This window comes from Schistocerca americana, chromosome 8, assembly GCF_021461395.2.
Source record: "Schistocerca americana isolate TAMUIC-IGC-003095 chromosome 8, iqSchAmer2.1, whole genome shotgun sequence".
Classification (NCBI taxonomy): Eukaryota; Metazoa; Arthropoda; class Insecta; order Orthoptera; family Acrididae; genus Schistocerca; species Schistocerca americana.
Window position 1 is genome coordinate 231367669 of NC_060126.1, and position 20691 is coordinate 231388359.

The following is a 20691-nucleotide window of genomic DNA, read 5'->3' on the forward strand; positions in this document are numbered from 1 at the left end:
TGCTATCCATTTGCTAACTCCTACCCCACCTACATGTACTCCCAAATGGCAGCTTTCTAAAGCTGACTAGAGGCTTTACTCCTCCCTGGCAACGTTCATTGGACAACATTTCCCCAGTTGTGATGATCAGGTAGAATATCTTACAAATGTTATCCTTACTGCTGCAGAATGTTCTGCTCCTCACACTTCGTCTTCACCACATAGTGTCCCGGTCCTTTGACAGACTGAGGTGTGCCGTGATGCAATTCTCGCATGGAGACATGCTCTCTGTGTTTTTAACCATCATCTTACAGTGGCAAACTGCATTCAATATAAACAGTTGTACACACAATGTCATTGTGTTTTTTGGGATTGCAAAAAAGCTAGATGGATTTCCTTTACTATTTCTTTTAACAGTTCCACTCCCTCTTCCGTCATGTGGGCCAACCTCTGACAGCTGTCTGGGACCAAAATCCATTCCCCAATTTCCAGCCTGACAGAAGCAGATGATTCATAATGGACTCTATTGCTGTCTGCAACTTCTTGGGCTGCTATTTTGTGGAGATTTCGAGCTCCACCCCCTAACACCCTGCCTTCCTCCATCGTAAACAAGTAGCTGAGGCTTGGGTAATAATCTTCTCTCCTCAGAATCATGAGTGCTACAATGCTGCTTTTACTATGAGGGACCTAGATCATACTCTCTCTTCATCCCTATCCTCCGCCCCAGGGCTGGATGATGTTTACATTCAGATGTTGCAGAATCTTTTGCTTCAGGACAAGCACTTTCTCTTCTTATGTACAATTGCATCTGGGCAGTGAACACTTTTCCCAGAAGGATGGTGTGAAGCCACTGTCATACCCATACCAAAGCCCGGTAAGGACAGATGGCTTCCTTTCTCGTTTCTCTCACCTGCTTTGTTTGCAAGGTGATGGATGTATTGTTCATGCACGGCAGATATGGTGGCTCAAGTCTCACAATTTACTAACCGTTGTGCGGTGTGGATTTTGAGCACGCTGTTCTGCAGTTGACCACCTTGTCGCTTTGTCTTTCTTTGGTTTTCTGCGGAAATATCATACTGTGGTCATGTTTTTCAATTTGGAGAAATCCTATGACACCTGTTGGAGGACTGGTATCCTCTGCAATCTCTACACGTGGGGCTTCTGTGTACGCATGCCTCATTTCATTCAGGAATTTTTAAAATACAGAGCTTTCAATGTACATGTGGGTTCTGTCTTCTCGGACACCTTTATCCAGGAAAACAGTGTGCCTGAAGGTTCTGTCCTGAGCATCATCCTCTTTGCTATTGCCATTAATCCTGTTATGGCCTGTCTGCCACTGGGCATCTCCGACTCCCTTTCTATTGATGATTTTGCGATCTATTTCAGTTCTCCATGGACTTGTCTCCTTGAGCAGCTTCTTCAGTGATGTCTCAATTGTCCTTACTCATAGAGCATCGACAATGGGTTTCACTTTACTACTGACAAAACCATTTGTATGAATTTCTGGCTGTGATATTGATTTCTTCCACCACCTTTACATCATGGGCCTGTTGCTCCTCCATTCATTGAAACTACAAAATTCCTGGGGTTCATGCTCGATAGGAAACTTTCTTGGCCCTCCCTTATGTCTTTCCTGGCCACTCACTGTATGCAGTCCCTTGATGTCCCACATGTCCTTAGTGATACTTCCTGGGGAGCAGATTGGACCACCCTACCCCATTTGTACTGGTCCCTTGTCCGTTCAAAAATAGACTAATGGTGTATCTGCACATCTGTCCCTCTTTACACTGCCTCAATACTATCCACCATCATGGCAACTGTTTAGACACTGGTGCCTTTTACACTAGTCTGGTTGGTAGTCTGTAAGCAGAGCTGCCAAACTACAGCTGTCATACTGCCGTGACTTTTTCTTCAGCAGATATGCATGCTGTTTTTCTGCCATGCATGGCCATGTGTCCAATGCCTCTTCCTTCGATGACTCCTTTGATCCCCAGTATGGGGCATGTCCCTCTTCTCTGTTACCTCCTGGAGTTTGTTTGATGTATTTGTCTCTCTAATTAACTATTTTTCAGCTGTGTGCCAAGGACAGTAATATAGTTTATTTGAAATATTCTGAAATTAATATTAAAGACTCTTTGCTGTGAAGCAGTTGCAGGGTGTGATGTGACATACACCTGTATCATCTGTGGAGTATCAATTTCACCTTCTTGCACTTGAAACCAGCTGCAGAAGTAACCATTGCCCAGATATTTTGGATTCAGAGTTCTTTTCATTTGTTGTGATGCTTGTGTCAGCCTGAAAAGTTACTTAGAAAACAAACTACTACTCAATGATCTCAAACTCTTCTTGTTAGCAGTATGTGTATTAAACACCAGTAACAATGTGGACACTGCATTTAACAGTTGCTTACAACTTCAAGTTAAACACCTTGAGCCATTGCAACATATCATGTTCACCAGAGTTGCCAAGCAGCAACTGACTTCACTTAATAGAGATGTCAATAGCAAAGTCTCCAACTCATGGGTATTCCATGGACTGTAATGTATCTCCTAGGTGGGTTGTCAAAGGCATGGAGTAATTGTTTGCTGAAACAAGTTCTGCAATAGTTAAATGACCTGTTAGAATTCTTGGAATCTCTAAATACATTAGTTAAATTTCACAAGTTATTATTCCAAAACCCAAGCCAATTTCATTAATGTTACCTCGTCCTCATCGTAGGTCAGCTACACACTTTTGTTCACATTAAACCTCCTAACAAACAAGTGTACTTACATTTTGACAGTTTTCATCCTTTCCATATCAAAAGTTCCCTCCCCTATATCCTTGGCATCAGATTCAAATGTATTTGTTCAGATGCAGATCTTTTACAGCGATACACCACCATTCCCACCTCATCCTTCACTGGACACAATTATCGCACTAGCCCAATTCGTAAGCAGATTTCCCAGGTCATTACATTCAATCCTGGTGCTACTGATCTCAACTTCGGAGTATGCCTCTTGTCACTCAGTATTATCCAGACCTTGAATGAGTTAATCAGCTACAGCAATAAGGCTATGACTTCCTAAAACCATGCCCTGAAATGAGCTCCATTCTGTCTGAGATTTTGCCCACCGCACTGAGAATAGCTCTCTGTCACCTTCCAGTGTCTGCAATATCCTTGTCAGACCCTACTCTGCTTCTGCACTCACCTCCCTACCCTATGACTCCTACCCCTATGACCATACCTGCTGGAAGACTTACTGTATGTGGTGTTGTAGAAAAATATCCACTACCAGTCACAATAAAAGGTTGTTTATTCGTCATGACGGATATTTTTCTACAACCCCATAAAGGAACAGTCACGGAGTTTGACAGCATCCACTATGGATAAAATTCATTTACCATATGTGCCCACCTACTGCGATTTCTACCAGCCCTGCAACTGGGAAAACATATACCATCAAAAGAAGAACCGCCTGTGAAATGACACATCTCATGTACCAGCTGTAAACACTATTCGGCCTTCTGCATTGGCATGTCTACCATCAGATTATCAGGTAGGGTGAATGGGCATAGGCAGAGAATGTATGGTGACAACACAAAATATTCTGTTGTAGAGCATGTTCTGCAACATGATAGTTGTGACCTTGTTGCCAGTTTCATCAAACCTTGCATCTGGATTCTTCCCCCAGTCATCAGTTTCTCAGAACTCTGCAGGTGTAAACTGGTGTTACAACATTTCCTTGGTTCTCGCCACCAACCTGCCTTGATTTACATTAATTTCTCCTGCCTCAGCATTTCTTCTCAGTAACTATACCTTTATCCATTTGCTTTTAGTTTTTTACATCTTTTATTTTCACATACAATGCACTTAGATTTCTGCTCTTATTAACTTTTCTATGGCGTTTATTCAATAAGCTCTGTTTTGCTTCTTACCCTATCTTCCACCTTCAAGCTCTCATGTTTTCAAATCTCATAAGATACAGGCACCAACAATCAATCTTTCCATCTCATCCCATTCAGTAAGTCTCCCCTGAACCGTGGTTCTCAGTAACGTTTCTGAATGCTCCCCATATCATAAACCCCACCAGTCTTCTTCCTTCACCCCTCTTCCTTCCTTTTCAACCCTTCTGCCAGCAAAAAGGAGCCACTGGCTCTGAAAGCTTGCAAATTTTGGTACCTTTTTGTATGTGTGTTCTCCTGACACTGCTCAGTGAGTGAATTTTTTGTTTTTCCAATTACATTATAGGTTTTCAATAATGAAATTTGTCATAAATGATCCATCACAATCTGAGAAAAACAGTGATGTCCATACCTACAACAGTAGAGAGAAAAATGGCCATTATTACCCACAGTTAAAGTTGTAAGTGCATCAGAAAGGAGTTCCATATGCAACAACAAAACTTTTTCACCATTTGCTCAATGACATAAAATGTCTGGTGTAAATAGTGCTCAGAGCCATTTGTCTGGTGTAATGAAGCAAGTTTTAAATTTAATTTAAAATAATTTCTCCTGGGTAACTCCTTCTACTCCATTGACAAATTTCTACTTAAAAACTGGTAGGCAGTAACAGTTCAAATAATCTATGAAATATAACTAACTAGTTAACAATACTCTATAATATTGCTGTCCACTGCCCCCTTCACAGATATGCTCCATCATAACAGTGTATGAACAGAGAATACCAAAAATTCAATGAACACACTAAACTAACAAGAAAATTCGCTTTAAAAATGGTGAACATATTTTTGTTGGATTGTAAGATCAAGGTATAAGATATCATCTTAAACCAAAGTGATATTTTGTACTGCAACGGTTACTCATTTATTACCTGTTTTGTGTTGAGTACAGCTGAGTTTGGGCCCTGGATCATCAGCAAACATTGTAATTATAGCACTGTTTTCTCTTCTGAGGAGTATACATTGCTTCCAGTTGCATTGTTTGAGCTTAAACAAGTTTACCTTGCCAAACAGATCCCACTCAAGAGTAGGAAAATGTTAATTCGTTGATGTTTCTGAAGCTTGTGTTAAATCTAACTACTGTCAGTATTCTTTTTCTCTGTGATACTATTACTGAAGCACAATGAAAAAATGTCTGTAGTGTTTGTAAGAATGGGAAGGAACTAGTGGCAAGTTGAAGCTTGGAGTCAGTTTCTGAGGCACACTTGAATACTGCAGTTGGTGGTGAACTGTACACACATGGCAAGAAGCCCAGTTTGGATCCCAGTCTGGACCATAGTTCTGACTCGTCTCAAAAGTTCAAATGTTATCATTTACATCTAAGATTTTTTTTCTCTTTCACCTGATTATATTTACTGTTACGCCCTCGAATAGAAAATCATATGATTGCACATGATTATTGGTTATCCCTGATACTGATTAGTCTATCAAGTGAAAATTCTAAATTCCTCGTCTTCTTAGTCAGGTTTGTTCCTAGAATCCACACTTTTTGCACAAGTTATGAGTTTTTCCTTCTTCCCAGCAGATCATTTCAAACAACATTCATTTTCCTCTCTTCACCCGGTTATTCAAAGAACTGCTTTTTTATTATACTTTTCCTGGGGCATCCCTATTCCCTTTCTCATGTGCAGTGCTTTTTACCTACAACAACTCTTTTAACAACAATAGTATTGGTTATTTCTTTCTCTTACAGCTGTTGTCACTGAGGATTTTTCTTCCTTCATAGTCGATCCAATCTTTATTTTCTTGTTTTCGTCTTCTTCACATTTCCACCACCATGCTCTTAAAGAATTTAATGAAATGGATGCTTCTCAATATTTATCTATTTCTCTGTTTCTTTTACAATTTCTTCACTTTTCATATATCCTGATTTTTAAACAGGTATTTCTGTTCCTCCCAGGATTTTACAAGTCCCAATGATGGAAAAGCAGAACTGTCTTCGTATCTTACTTCCCATAGTGTCTGTACTCCAGAGGGGCAGCTACAAACGGCGGCTGTGCACCATGTTAGTAGCAGCCTAAACATATGCTGGCAGCAACTCTAAAATGCCTTTGGGAGTGGTGACCCCATCATAATAATAGCCTATATCTGAAATGGTACTTCAAAACCAGCCTCGGAAAAGGTAACGTGCAGTTATTGGGGTGCTAGGGCAACTGTGAGAAGTGGGTGCCTGGGCACCAACACAGTGAAGGTGGGTATCATTAATGTGATGATCCACAAGTGATAGAGTGCTGACGATTCGGCTGACAAGGAATGTAGTGAAGGACTTCATCCAAGGGAAGGAGGAGATAGTTGGCCCATGTGGGTATGGGAGGAAAAATGAGGAAGGAGAGAAAGTGATTGAGTTCTGTAAAAGAAGTGGGCTGATTGTGGGCAACACATGGTTCTGTAAAAAGAATAGCTAAAAGATAATGAGACATGAATGGGGTGGTAGACGGACAAAGATGGTCATCGGTTACTTTCTGGTGGAAAAGAAATATCGGAGACAGTTGACAGATGTAACTGCCCTCCCAGAAGAGGCTTTTGATGGAGATCATTGAGTGGTGGTGGCAAAGATGAGATTCAATGAATTGAAAGACATAAAGGAGGAAATGGAAAGGAAAATAAAAGTGTGGAAACTAAAGGATGGCATGGTACAAGAAAAGATTAAGGAGTTACTTAAGCATAAAATCCCTAACACTGAGTATGGCAATGTGGAAGGTGAATGGGGTAAGTTCAAAGGAGCATTTGTAAGTTCTGCTGAAAAGCCTTCAGCAGAGTGTCTGAAAGGGTAAAGGAAAAGGAGACACCATGGTGGAATGAGAGGGTGAAGGAGGCAGTAAAATAAAAGAAGAAAGCCTGACATGAATGGAACAGAGACTGAACAGCTGAAAGTTAAAGGAAATACCAGGATAGTAAAAATAAGTGTAAGAAAATGCTAGCAGAAGAAAAGAGTAAAGCTGGGAGAACTTCACCTGAGAGTTGGAAAAAGATGTTACTAGTGGTAAGAGGATGATATATGGAATTCCAGAGAGTGTGAGGAAGGAAAAAACATACATAAAGCTAGTAAAAGGGGAAAGTGGAGAGCTATTAATGCAACCAGAAGAGATAAGGAAAAGATGGAAAGAGTACTTTGATAAATTACTAAATATGAAGAACAGCAATGGAAAGGAATAGATGTATGGGGGAGGGGGGGGGGGGGGGCAGGGGTCTGGAAGAAGAGGAGGATATAACGATGTTACAAGTGGAACTAGCTCTGAGAAAAATTATAACAGGGAAGGCACCTGGGATAGATGAAATTACTGTCGAAATGACAAAGGCAGCTGGACCAGTTGGACTGCAGTGGCTATATAATAATGGAGAGGATACTGGAAACAAGAGTGAGAGAAAAAGTGGAAGGGCAGTTAGAAGAGGAGCAGTATAGCTTTCGTCATGATAGATTGATAATGGACCCAATCTTTAGTATGAGACAGTTGATGGAAAGACATTGGGAGTGTGGGAAAGATCTGGTGATGACATTTCTTGACCTAGTGAAAGCATATGACAGTGTTCCCAGGGAAAAGGTATGGGAAACCTTGAAGAGAAAGGGAGTTGAGAAGCAAACACTTGAAGTCATCCAGGCAATGTATGAAAAAAAGGTCTAGTTGTGTGCAGACACCAGTTGCAAGAACTGAATGGTTTAAGAATGTTATGGGACTAAGACAAGGAAGTGTGATATCACCACTACTATTTATAATGGTGATGGATGAAATAGTCAGACAAAAGAAGCCCGTAGAGGAAGGGAGATGAAGCTGTTACTATTTGCTGATGATATTGTGGTGTAGGGAACAAGCAGTAACGAAGTACAAAAACAAATAGACATCCTAAATGATAAGTTCGAGAAATATGGGATGAAATTTACTGTGGAGAAAAGCAAGTCCATGTTGGTAACCAGAAGGGATAGAGAGAGCAAGGGACAAATTCATATAAAGGGATGGGGTATTGAAATAGTGGACAACTTTAAATTTTTGGGAAGTGTATTAATGGGGAATGCTTGTTTGGAGACAGAAATTAGCAGAAGAATACAAGAGAGTAGAGCATTTTACCAGTGTGTGAGGGGCTTGGTGTGGGGAAGGAAAGTGTCAATGAGGTGCAGGCTGGTGCTATGCAAGACTTACTTCACACCCATACTAATTTACGGCTCAGAGACTTGGAGTATGAGTGGAAGAGAGGAGAGTAGGATATAATCCAGAGAAATGAAGTTTCTGAGAAGTGTGCTAGGGAAGACGAGGAGAGACAGAGTGAAAAATGATGTTAGAAGGGAAACTGGAGTGGAGAAGTTGACTGAGAAAATTGAAAAGAGTGGATAAAAATGGTTTGGGCATGTGAAGAGGGTGGGAGAGGGAAGAATACCATGAATAATCATGGAGTTCAAGATTGAGGGCAAGAGGCCAAGAGGAAGGCTGAGAACAAGATGGATTGATACCATAAAGATGAGTTTAAGGAGCAGAAACCTGCTATGGAACCAAATTGTGGAAGAAGAATGGTGGAAAGACTGAGTAAAGTGGCGTACTATTGATACCTCTAGACCAGATGTTGGATAGAGGGGAATGAAGAAGAAGAAGATCTTTGTTCCTCCTGTTTATGTTTCATCTTTTTTCATTTTTTTAAGTTGCATCCTTTGGGGAGCATAAACTCTTGTTTTTCCAAATACATCTACAATTTCAGTGCTAGGATCAAAGGTAAGACACATTCCCTCTTATTGACACCATAAATAGAAAAAATGCTGTAACTTAATGAGTTTTATGCAGCTCCAACATTTGCAGTTGTTCCTTTCAATTTGGTTCCTTATAAAAATCAAGTTCAAGAACATGTTACATTTTAGTGCATTTGTAGTTCTTCTGTTTGGGACATTACAGTATGATGGCAAGAATTACTCTGACATTATTTGTGTTTATCTTTAGTTTATAGTTGTCCATGGTGCCAGTTAAAATTATCAGTATGTAGGCTTATGTAAGTCCTATTGCAAACTCATCTGAAGATCTAATGCAGTATATCTGTTTACCACATGTTTTAGCCAAATGTTGTGATTCTTTTTGTTGCTTCTGACTTTTGTAACAGACAAATTAAATAAATAAGGGGAGAGGTGACATCCTCATTAGACATATCTACTTATACTAGCCTCTTTCTTAATTACAGGAATTTTTATCCAAATAGTCTTGTTTACATTATACTGAGAGTAGTTTTTAATTCCTTCAGTCTCTTCCAGTTTTGTTCAGTTCTTCAAAAATTTCAAGTTAATTTCAATTTTTCTTTTTATAAATAATTTGTATTGGTATTATGGCTTCACTTATTCCTTCTGGAAAGTATTCCAGTGTAGATTTACCAGTGTAGATGTAAGAATGAAATAATTTAATCTTAAAACTCAATTATGATATGAAACTAACAAATACATAACAGGGATACTAATCTTGTATCAAAACCTGAAACTACTTCTTCTTGTTAATATCAAATAATGGAAACCCCACGTAGGAGTATCAACAATGTAGGAAAAGACATAGCTACTTTCTAAATAAGGCACATCAAGTTGCAGACAGGCACTCTCTCTCTCTGCAGAGGGCAACAAATAAATAGGGTGCAGGGTGAGAGGTAGAATTGGGAGGAGATGATAGATGATAGGGCAGAGGGGGTGGAAACTGTTGGGTGTAAGGTGTAGGGACAGTATATCACTGTGGGTTGAGGCCGGGATAATTACGGATTCCGAAAATGTGTTGTAAGGATAACTCCCATCTGCACAGTTCAGAAAAGCTGGTAGTGGAGAGAATGATCCAGATGGTTTGGATAGTAAAGCAGCCATTAAAATCAAGTGTGTTGTGTTCAGCTGCATACTGTGCCACTGTGTGGTCCACTTTGCTCCTGGCCACTGTTTGGTGGTGGCCGTTCATCCTGGTGAACAGCCGGTTGGTAGTCATATCAGTATAAAAAGCAGTGAAATGATTGCAGCAGGGGATGATAAATGACATAGCTGCTTTCACAGGTGGCCTGGCCCATGATGGGATAGGATAAACCTGTTACAGGGCTGGAATAGGAGGTGCTGGGTGCTTATTGGCAGATTTAGCACCTGAGTCTTCCGCAGGGATATGATCCTTGTGGCAAGGAGTTGGGATTGGGAGTGGTGTAGAAATGGACTAGGGTGTTGTGGAGGTTGGGTGGGCAGTGGAACACCACTTTAGGATGGGTGGGAAGTATCTTGAGTAGGATGTCCCTCATTTCAGGGCACAGTGATGGGTAATCAAACCCCTGGTGAAGGACATGGTTCAGTTGTTCTAGTCTGGGGTAGTACTGTGTGATGAAGGGGACACTCCTTTGTGGCTGGTTCTTGGTAGTGGTGAGAGGATTGGAAGTGTGAAGGGAAAAGGCAATGGAGATCTGTTTGTGGACTAGATCTGCGGGATAGTGCCCGTCTGTGAAGACCTTGGTGAGACGCTCAGCGTGCTGAGCAAAGGACTTTTTGTCACTGCAGATACACTGTCCTCAGGTAGCCAGGCTATATGGGAGGGAATTTTAGTGTATAAGGGATGACAGCTGTCAAAATACAGGTACTGTTGGTGGTTGGTGGGTTTAATGTGGACAGAGGTGCACTTTTTATTTAATTATGCGATTAGGTAATCACACAATTAAATAAAAATCACATTACAGCCTACTACAGACCATGTTTACATTTATTAAACATCTGGAGGCCGTGAATCCCCACAAATACAAAATGTTATTTACTTTTTCTGGGTTACATATTTCCAGCTTCTTTGAATGTTTAGATTTTTTCCTTGTATTTTCAAAGTGTGTTAGGTTTTGCAAACAATATAAAAGTTTACCAAACCCAAAATAGTTTTTGTTTACCATTCTAGTCCACTATTCTACTTTCAGTAGTTGAAATCTTACAAGTTGAAACCATAATTATAAATTGTTACACATTTTTTTCAGTATACACTTTGAAATAAGGCTCTTGGCATTGAGTTATTTTGCACCCTCTGCATTGGTATGTAGCATCTTTTCTCACAGCCTTTCTTCTTTGGCTATAACAAAGAAAAAAATGTTTCATGGTTCAGAAAACAAACAAACCTCAGAAAATAATGCAACAACACAACAAACATTTCACAAAATCAAAATGAGAAATACTTACTTGAAATTTGAAGCAATTCTTCTTGCCTCCTGAATCATTGATATCATCCTCACTGTCACTATTAACAAAATCTTCCTCCAATTCATGAAAAATTCCATCATTTGTAATAAAAAGCCATGCTTTCATTTATTTGCATACTAAATCAACAGTTGCCACCGTCCAGCAGCTTGAATTCATACAACAAATGGCTGTGTGGCTGTTAAATGTTGTAGGGTAGTAATAACACACTTTAGACATCGAATATACATTTATTTAGCACAGAAGTAAGCAAATACAACATGGCAGTAAAAACATAGTGCGCTGAGAGAACATAGACATAGATAAATCAAAGATGATTGAGTCCAAAGACATGGCACTTTATGCTAGAGGCACAAAAGAGGCCCCCCCCCCTCCCCCGCCCCCCACCAGTGCGGAGGGAAGATTTCTCACTTGAACACAAAATTTTCGTGCCAGCATGGCAGTTGAAGATGGCATCCACCGCGAGAAGTGGGCGCGTCGGAAACCGCAGCGACAGAGTCACATGCGTTGGACTGTGCATAGGTGGCGGAACATCACTCGAGGTCACATCACTAGCATCAGCAGGAGTGGTGTGAAGGCAGGCAGATCAGAAGTGTCAGAATGCAGTTCAGAGAGGGACCACACTGGTTTTAAGTGGTTAACGGAAACTGTTTGTGGTCATCCCTTGAGATGTATTAGGAAAGTATTCATGTCACGATATAAGAATCGGTGCGGGCCCAAATAATGCCATTTCAATGCCACACGCATGGAGTTGTCACACAGCATCATGAATTCACACAATTCCATGTCCTTGTGGACAAACACCGGCAGCGTGGTGTGAGGGCGAAGCGGGGTGGGGCGTAGGTGAGCAACATGAGCACACACCTGTTCCACAAGGGCCGCGAGGTCGATGGCATCAGTTGGCGGTGCACCCTCCACAAATTCTGCAGACACAAGGAGGGGTTCTCCATATAGGATCTCTGCCAGTGATGCATTCAGGTTCTCCTTATGTGCAGAACAAATACCAAGTAAGACCCAAGGGAGGGCCTCCGACCACAACCCGCCGTGGCACATGAGCACAGCTCTTGGAATTCGATGCCATTGTTCAACCAGGTGGGTGATAGGCCATAGTGTGGAATTTTGCAACATCACACAGCTCGTACAGTCAAGCAAAAAGCATGGACTCGAATTGTCATCCCTGATCAGTAATGAGTGAAAGAGGGCAGACAAACCTTGCAACCCACACGGATAAGAAAGTGCAAGCTAAGGACTCTGCTGTTATGTTGACAAGAGACACTGCCTCAACCCAACGAGTTACGTGGTCAATGTATTTGTACCCCTTGGAAAGGGGGGAGCAGTCTGACCATGCCAATATGGACATGCCGAAGGTGACCTCTTGGGATGTCGAACTTGCCTAAGGAAGCTGCGCATGTCTGCCAACTTCACTATGTTGGCATGGGGCACATGCGTGGGTCCAAGTACGGCAATCACGTCACACACCAGGCCAGACAAAGCGTTCACTGACTAGTTGTTGCCCATGTTGCCACACAGGCAAACCTTGCAACCCACGCAGATAAGAAAGCGCAGGCTATGGACTCTGCTGTTATGTTGATGAGAGAGACTGCCTCGACCCAGTGGGTTACATGGTCAGTGTATTTGTACCCCTCAGAAGGGGGAGCGGACTGACTACGTCAATGTTGACATGCTGAAGGCGACCGCGTGGGATGTCAAACTTGCCTATGGAGGCTGCGTGTGTCTGCTGACTTTACTACATTGGCATGGGACACACGCGTGGGTCCAAGTGCAGCAATCACGCTGCACGCCAGGCCAGACAAAGCGTTCCGTGATTAGTCATTGCCCATGTTCCGCAGTGGGTCAAGTTATGTAAAGCATCAAAGATCCCACACTGAAGAGCAGATGGTACCAAGAGGTGTGGGGAGCCTGTAGAAATGTCCAAAGGACCGAGGTCGTCAACCCATGCAGGACAAGAGGTTGGATAGCGAGTGATAACTTGCCGTCTGAAACTAATCGCTGTGGATCGATGTCTTTCATCTGGAGTCAGGTGAGGTCAGCACCGAGGTACAAGATAGATAGTCAGCTATAACATTTTCTGCACCGTGGATGTAGCAAGCATCTGAGGAATGTTGGCATATATAGTCCATATGCCAGAAACATCATGACAGAAGATCCTTCGTCGGGTTGCGTGTTGCTTCCATGAGAGGCCTGTGGTCCAAGTAGATAGTGAAAGGGCACACTCGAGGTTGCTTACGAAGAGTTTGATTGCCTCATAAACTGCGAGAAGCTTGCGGTCAAAAGCTGACCACTTACACTGACTCCTGGTTAGTTTTTTTGAAAAGAAGCAGAGCAGCTGAGTGGAGTCAGCGCTGGGCTATTGTAAAGCACCGCCCACAGCTGACTCACTTGCATCAGTTGTAATAGAACCATGGGCCTCTGGATCAAGGTGGGCAAGAGTGACAGCTTTCGCGATTGCAGTTTTGAGATTATCAAATGTGTCGAGCATGGGTTTGGTCCAGTCCAACTTTTGTTTCCCTGTGGTATTTTTACTGGAGAGGGCATTGGTAAGAGCCAATTGGATGGAGGCAGCTCAAGGGATGGGGCATCAAAAAAAGTTTACCATACCCAGAAAATGATGGAGTTGAGCATAATCTTCAGGAAGAGGCAGTGCGAGAATGGTTTTGAAACGAGAATCCATTGGTTGAAGACCGCTGGCTGAGACAGTATGGCCTACGAATGTAACTGATGTAGAGCAGAGTTGAGATTTATCACGGTTGATCTCCACACCATTGGCCACAAGAGCCGAATGAACTGCATCAAGGTGAAACGGGCGTTCCTTGGCAGAGGAGGAAAAAAGTCAGAATGTCATCCAAATAAGCAAAAGTGAAAGGCAGAGGTAGCAAAATGGAATCAATGAACCTTTGCCACGTATGTGCAGAATTTTTCAAGCCATAAGCGTGTAACAGTATTCAAATAGTTCGAAGGGTGTGATGATGGTCATCTTTGGAATATCCAGTGGATGCATAGGAATTTGGTGATATGCCTTTGAACAATCTAAGACTGAGAATAACTTTGAGCGATGCAGTAGTTGCATGAAATCCTGGATATGAGGAATTGGATAGTTATCAATAATTATCAGAGAATTAAGCAACCTGGAGTCCCCACACATGCTTAAGGAGCCATCCTTCTTAGTAACAATTTGGATATGTGAAGACCAGTTGCTGTCTGATGGTCGGAGCACACCGGAAGCCAATAAATCCTGAATGGTTTGGAAGCATTAAGTTGCCTAGCTTTATAATGTACAGGTAGATAAATAAAAAATGATCGAGTCCAAAGATATGGCACTTAATGCCAGAGATGCCACAGTTATTTTGGAAACTACATGCCCTTCACTACACAATAAAGACCTTCAAGCATGTTAATGTATGTGATTTTGACTTTAAAAGTGGGAGAAACTGTGCCCTGTCAAATGACAGGATTGTCAGTTTACTGAACTTTTGTATCCATTCATATATGATGTACATGTTAAAATGGATGATAATATGTGAAATGATGGTAGCAGATGTTTGCCATTGAATCTGGGAGTTTGATGGACTCGATACTAGTTATTGATTCATCCAAGGATCATCTCACTATGATACAGGAATTGTCATTATGGTTTGGTGGAAAGACATCGCTCAAAATGTAAAAATGCATAGAATAAATAAGTATGCTTGTATGAGGATGGGGCAATAATCATCTGTGATTTTATTGAAGGAACTATACTGGCATTTGCCTGAACTGATTTAAGAAAACCATGGAAAAAATAAATCAGGACGGCCTGCAGAGAAAACTCCGTCCTCATTGATGCTAATTTGTGCAGCATTTCTTGTGTGTCCTTCCTCAGCATGTGTGTGGGTTAAACGTGGGTATGTTATTCCTACTGCTCCTCTTGGTGTGGAATATGATACCTGACTTGCTTTGGCCTCAGGTGATGTGAAGATGAGTTCTCCTCAGGCTCATGCTGCTGTGGAGCAGCAGGTCCTGCCAACGTGTTGTTAGCCTGCTGCGTTGTTGGTGGCCCCACTCCAAGGTGAGCCAGTTGTGGGAATGATCCACCTTGTCATACAAAACATGAGTAGTTTCTGCTGGAATCTGTTTCATGACAACAGGATCCTGTATCTTTGTGCAGAAAACCTGTTGAATACAGCCTTGGGAGGCATAGAGTGAGCATTAGAGCCTGATTCTGCAGCCTTTGCAGTGCTATGATGCATGTGTTGGCAGTTTTTCCCCACACCATGGTGGTGTACTTCAACACGGGTCTGTCCAGGGTTAAGTACAGTCTAATAGATGGTGTATCAAAAAGAATCATCCAGTTTTAAAAAATCATAACTATTATGTTATTTGAGATATGTGCATGAACAACACACTATTGGAAAAAGCAAACTCTCGAGTTTTACATGGTTATCCACTTCAGTTCTAGTGAAAATGGTGTTGGGACAACAGAAAGAGCTTTGTGTTCTATGTTTTGCTCAGTGTGGGTCAGTAACAACTGACTTTCACACTAGGTGTTGTATGGATCCCCCTACAGCACAGAGCATTAGATGATGGCATGAACAATTCTGAGATAAGGTTGTTTGTTTGGACGCAAATCACAGGGCCCACCCCTGAGTGTCTGACACAGACATCAAATGCATCCACTATAGTTTCACAAGGAGTCTGCAGAAATCTATTCACCATGCAACTCGACAGCTCAAAATGCCCCGATGTTTATCTGGCATGTGTTACATTGACATTTACACATGGAACGATACAAAATTTAGCTACTGCAAGGTGACAAACAACAATGTGTGGAGTTCTGTAATTTCCTTCTTGGCAAGATGGAGGATGACAGTTTTCTTTCACACTTAGTGTTTAGTGACAAGGCAACATTCCATTAATTGGAAAGATGAATTGTCATAATGTGAGAATATGAGGTACAGAACAACCACATGAAGTTGTACAACAGCCGGCCGGAGTGGCCGTGCGGTTCTAGGCGCTACAGTCTGGAGCTGAGCGACTGCTACGGTTGCAGGTTCGAATCCTGCCTTGGGCATGGATGTGTGTGATGTCCTTAGGTTAGTTAGGTTTACTTAGTTCTAAGTTCTAGGCGACTGCTGACCACAGCAGTTAAGTCGCATAGTGCTCAGAGCCATTTGAACCATTTTTGAAGTTGTACAACAAGAGAGAGACTCTGCAAAATTTAATGTGCTTTGTTCAGTTTCATGGAAAAAGGTGTATAGGTGTATGGTCCATTTTTATTTACCAAGGACACTGTTAAAGGAAGCAGATATCTCCATATGCTTGAGAACTTTCTTTTCACACAGTTGGAGACTGATTCAAACAACTTCATTTATCAATGGGATGGGGCACTGGCATCTGGAAGTGTGGGAATTTTTAAATCAAAGGATTAATGATTCAGCCTTACATTACTGGCCTCCAAGGTCACAGGACCTGACTGTACATGATTATTTCTTGTGGGGATTTATAAAAGACTCTGTTTATGTACTTCCATTACCAACAACAATGAATGAACTGAGACATCACATAACAGCAGCTGTGGAAGCTGTGACTCAAGACATGCTGACTGCAGTGTGAGAACAATTTGAATACCGCATTGACATATACTGTGTATCTGAAGGGTGGCATATTGAACACCTGTGAAAAGTTACGAAAAAAAATTCTGAGTTTCCCATTCATCAAAAAACAAAATTCATTGTATATATTTATTAGTTTCATAAATATAGGCATGCCAATTCAGATCATTCTTTTTGATACACCCTGTGCTGTGGTGCAGAGGCAGCAATGCCTGAGGATTAAGCAATGGATACCAGGCTTGGAGGCATCCCACTGCTGTGCTTCTGACATCACGTTTATGTGGTGCCCACGTTAGCTGCTGATCGAGGGTCATTCTGAAGTATTTTACAGTCTTTGTACATGGGATGGGGCCTCCCAGGATATTGACATAGGTCAGATCTGGTGACAGCATCCAGTAGGTGGAGACTACTGCCTGGCTATTAGTTGCATTGAACCTGAGGTGCCACTTCATCGACCACAGCCCAGGAAGTTACACTTGAGTTGGAGGTGGCATGTTGTTGACTGGACACTCATGCTGCAGATGAAGAGTGCTGTGTCATCAGTGGAAAGAGCCAATCAACTCAACATGCACCACCCATAGTGTGTTGACAGTGTACAGGGAGTACAGCAACCAGTTGAGCCAGCACCTCTGTAAAAGAAAGCCTGTCTACGTAGTGCGTGACGTCACAAGATGGCTACACACATAGTCCCTTCTTCAACAGTTTCACGGAACAGTGCTTGTGAATAGTCGTTTGGCGAGTTTTGCGTCAGTTTACTATTATAGTGAATGGCGTTTCTGCATTAGTATATGTGATTTGGTTGTTTAGTTTCTGTGCACTAAACTGGTGATCTGTTTTTCTTGCCTGTGAAAATTTCGTTGCCTGCAAAATGCCGTATTATTGTTGTGTGTCGAATTGTAGAGGAAATTACAACGGTGGACCAAAAGTAACCATGTTTAAATTTCCAGAGGATGCAGCAACGAGGAAGAAATGGTTGTCAAGTATTCGCAGAGATAACTTCACTCCTTCTTCAAGTTCAAGAGTCAGTATTTATTTCTTAAAAGAGGTTAAGTGTGCTAACAAAGAATAGGGACTTATGCAGTAAGGAAGGTCAGCGACATTTTGACTAATATATCAGATCTAAACTGCATAAGTGCTGAAGAAAATAATGTTTCATTTTCTTGCCCTGGCAATTCTACAGTTTAGCTGGTATAGGTTATATGAATTCTGTATTCTGCAAGTTCAACCAGTATAGCCTAAGCACAGTCATACTTACGTAGTTAAATATCTCAGTATATTTTCATACTTACTGTTTATGCTGCCTGCTGTTAGGAATAAAAGCCAGTTTATAATTAAGTACATGCACTTAAGATACAGACTACTTTTGATGTATTCTGCTTCTGTATTTAGTGTTTCTTTTCACTGTAAAAGTCTTTAGGAAGTTGCCTGTTCAAAAACAAGTAATGTGGTGAACCTGGAAATTGAATATGAAGTAAAAACAGTGTCTCAGTCGCTTGTTTTTAATAAATTATTGGTGGGAATTTGAAGTCAATGCAAGGAATGTTACTATTAGGGAATATAGTAGGCTTTAGACTTTACAGTGAACCATAGACAGGAAAAATGAATGAGTACATGAATGGATTAACAGGCCATCACAAAATGCAAAGGGAGAAACTGTGAAAACATGTAAAAAATAAAAAATACTTGTGGATTTTACAAATTCTTACTTTCTGGGTCTGGAATTTCAGATACATGCCAGTGGCCTACACAGCTGTCTTATAGATACACAGCTAAAGTACTTCAAAGCAATTGTGTGCTCATGTTTAGCCTAATAGGTAGCACATAAGTGGCAATGTATTAGTTCATCATATTGTCAGTTTTTATGTAAGTTATGAACTGATATATTGATTAGGAAATAGTAGCTGAAATACAAAAGCAAAACAGTGTCTATCTGATAAAAAGCACTACCCTTAAGTATTTCATAGTTCTAAAGGTTACACAGTGTGACAATTACTTTGTATTATTCTGTTACTGTTTCACAGTTGCTTCTATGGATTACACCTGTGTGAGTTTGGTGTCATCACGCTTTCTTGTGTCCGAGGTGTGCGTGTGTGTGGGGGGGGGGGGCAATAGAGCAAGACATTAAGCAAAAATCCCACCCCTATAGTGTACATACGAGCTTCAAGGCTAAATTATAAAAAAAAAATTATCACTGTTATTGAATTATGCTACAAACATTAGTCAATGTTTGTAATTATTGATGGGGCAAGTACTTTCTTCATTTCACCATCTCTTTAAGAGCTTGTTGCCATGACATGTAACTGCATGTGTTTTGATATTGTAGTGTTACTGTTGTATAGAGTTACTGTGCCATGGCCACATTTATCACTTGAGTATTCTTCTGCATTTTAGTTGGGAGTCTATTTGTATTTTAGGACTAGAAACTAACTTTATATTCATAAATTGTTTTCACACTATTGATATTGTCATCACATTCAGTTGTAAGCACCTTTTTCATTTTTTATTCATTTTTAATTACAGGTATGTCATGTTCACTTCCACAAGGATGATGTTATTTGGGAAACACAAATTGTGGATGAAAGGACTGGTCAGTTATTAAGAGCCCCCCTTCTCAAACCACGTTTGAGACCAGATGCAGTTCCATCACTACTCCCAAACTGTCCTTCCTACCTTTCAAAGGAAGAAAGTAGATGTGAAGGGCCAGAGGAGAAAAAGCAAAGGCTTGAAAATGAGCAGTTAGCTGCAGCTTTACAATATAGTTTAGCATCACAGAAGGACTATGAAAACACTTTCAGCTTCAGTTCTTTAGAAGAGTTGATGTTGCATACGAAGGAAGTGGATTTGCCCAACAAGTGGAGTGTGATTGAAAAACACAGTGATTTTGTTTGTTTTTTAAAGATAATAGGAAATCCAGCACCATTAATCACACATTCTGTCATTATAGATAGTAATTTAAATGTTTCATTGTTTAAGAAAGATGTACAAATTAAGACATTAGGAAAAAGATCTTTTCCTGTAATTGTAACCAATATCCATGAAATTGTCAGTGTACGGCAGGAGTTTTCAGACACAGATTGTGGGCACTCAGAAACTTCTATAGATAGTATTGTAGAGATAGTGAAAGACAGTCTAGGAGTGCTGAAAGACAATTTACAGGAGAGTGGAAAGGAGATGGTAGACTTTATATATGAACAAGTTAGTCTCATAAATGTCAAGAAATTTAATCATAGGTTTAGTTCTACATTTATGATACTGTGTTGTTTGCTATTTTCAATTTCATCTCATGCTTACAATTTTTTTACGTAGCAGCTCATTAATGAAAATGCCACATCCAAGCACTTTGCGTAGGATCTGCAGCAAATTTAATGTGAATCCATCTCACGAAAGGCTTGGGGGAAGTAATTTCCTGTCCTATGCAAGACAGAAATTTCAATACTTGAACAGCAATGATGTCAATGTTGTTTTGAGTGTAGATGAAATTCATCTAAATTCTTATTTGGAATATAAAGGGGGTAGTGTTTTGGGCATGTCATATAACTCGGAATGTGCTGCAAATTCAGCGTTTGTATTTATGTTGCAGAGTGTGAAGTCTTTGTACAGGGATGTTGTTCACATTTTACCGGTGAAAGCCATTTCATCTAATGCATTATACAATGTGCTACTGGCCATAATAAATGGCCTTGAACTAATAGGCTATAGGGTTTTTTGTGTGGTAACTGACAACAACAAAATCAATTGCAAAACCATGTCCATGTTTTCTCTGGATAGAGCTGTTAATATAGTTTTTAAACATCCATCTGATCCTAATCGCCCACTTTTCTTTTTAATTGATGCCATACACATTGTTAAATGCATAAGAAATGTGTGGCTGAACCAAAAAACTGATGGTAAAGATATCTTTTATCCACAGTTTCCAGTTAGAAAAGAAGTGGAAGAAAATAAGTTTTCTGTAGCTTCTTTTAAAACACTGAAACAGATTTATGACATTTCCAGTTCTTTAGTAAAA

General features: G+C 40.8%; 1 pseudogene; it reads left to right on the forward strand.

Moving 5' to 3' along the window:
• LOC124545706 overlaps nt 1-20691 on the forward strand; it is a 53120-nt pseudogene that overhangs the window by 5245 nt on the left and 27184 nt on the right.